Source organism: Notothenia coriiceps, unplaced genomic scaffold (genome assembly GCF_000735185.1).
Source record: "Notothenia coriiceps isolate Sejong01 unplaced genomic scaffold, NC01 NC01_scaffold00021387, whole genome shotgun sequence".
Lineage (NCBI taxonomy): Eukaryota > Metazoa > Chordata > Actinopteri > Perciformes > Nototheniidae > Notothenia > Notothenia coriiceps.
The window spans coordinates 1,519-2,865 of record NW_011354088.1 but is presented as its reverse complement, the minus strand read 5'-3'; the positions used below and the strand labels follow the sequence as shown (position 1 = coordinate 2,865).

General features: G+C 43.0%; 1 long non-coding RNA gene across 1 annotated transcript; it reads left to right on the top strand.

Annotated features, from left to right (window-relative positions):
• The first annotated feature begins 117 nt into the window (after positions 1-117).
• Positions 118-774, top strand: LOC104953248 (uncharacterized). Its single transcript, XR_799199.1, has 2 exons — positions 118-254; positions 455-774. It is a non-coding gene; the product is annotated as an uncharacterized lncRNA (long non-coding RNA).
• The last annotated feature ends 573 nt before the right edge of the window (positions 775-1,347 follow it).

Genomic DNA, 1,347 nt, shown 5'->3' with positions numbered 1-1,347 from the left:
AGACCTGCGACTGTACACTACTGATCTTCATGAAGTTAAATCCTGTTTTAAAGTCCAATTAAGTATATTATACTGTGTGTGTGTGTGTGTGTGTGTGTGTGTGTGTGTGTGTGTGTGTGTGTGTGTGTGTGTGTGTGTGTGTGTGTGTGTGTGTGTGTGTGTGTCAGTGCACGCCCTCTGGTGGTTTCAGAGTGCTGATCAGAGAGCTGAGGTCCGTCACAGATCTCACTCCGACGCCCGGGTGGTGTCTGCAGGTCAGATTCACTTTGAGTTGATATTAAACTCTTTGCCTTCTCAGATTCATCAACCATGACAATAAGCAGTATTCATTTATTTAGTGTGTTGTTGGAAACTGTGTATTAAACATCTGAAAGGTGATGAGCTCATATGTTAATATGCACTATAAGTAATGCATATTTATATATATATAGTAATGCTGTCCCTCTGTCCTCAGTGCGGAGCTGCGTGGGACACCTGTCCTCTCAGGAGAATAAACTCATGTTCCCATGCTCCTTCTCTCCAATGAAGTGACTTCCTGTTCCTCAGCCAATCACAGCGCAGCAGAGCGTCGTCAGAGTTTGAATGTAATAACATCAGAATAAATATATATTTTCGGTGGAGGTGTTATGGGTCTGTCAGTCAGTGTGAGTGACAGCAGCCAATCAGGTGGCAGAGATGTGGGGTGGGTGGGGCTTGTGTTCTACTAACTGATTATTTCCTGATGATCAAACTCTATTTATATAAAAACTGAATAATAAATTAAATGTGAACATGTGTTTTCAGTCTGTTCATTTATTAACTACAATGTAATTTATATATTACATTGAATATATAAAATATAAATGTTTAGGGGTTCTGATGGGTCCCTTTAACAAAGAGGGGTTCTGATGGGTCCCTTTAACTAAGAGGGGTTCTGATGGGTCCCTTTAACTAAGAGGGGTTCTGATGGGTCCCTTTAATAAAGAGGTGTTCTGATGGGTCCCTTTAACTAAGAGGGGTTCTGATGGGTCCCTTTAATAAAGAGGTGTTCTGAGGGGTGCCTTTAACTAAGAGGGGTTCTGATGGGTCCCTTTAACTAAGAGGTGTTCTGATGGGTCCCTTTAACTAAGAGGGGTTCTGATGGGTCCCTTTAACTAAGAGGGGTTCTGATGGGTCCCTTTAATAAAGAGGGGTTCTGATGGGTCCCTTTAACTAAGAGGGGTTCTGATGGGTCCCTTTAACTAAAGAGGTGTTCTGATGGGTCCCTTTAACGAAGAGGGGTTCTGAGGGGTTCTGATGGGTTCTGATGGGTCCCTTTAACTAAGAGGTGTTCTGATGGGTCCCTTTAACGAAGAGGGGTTCTGAGGG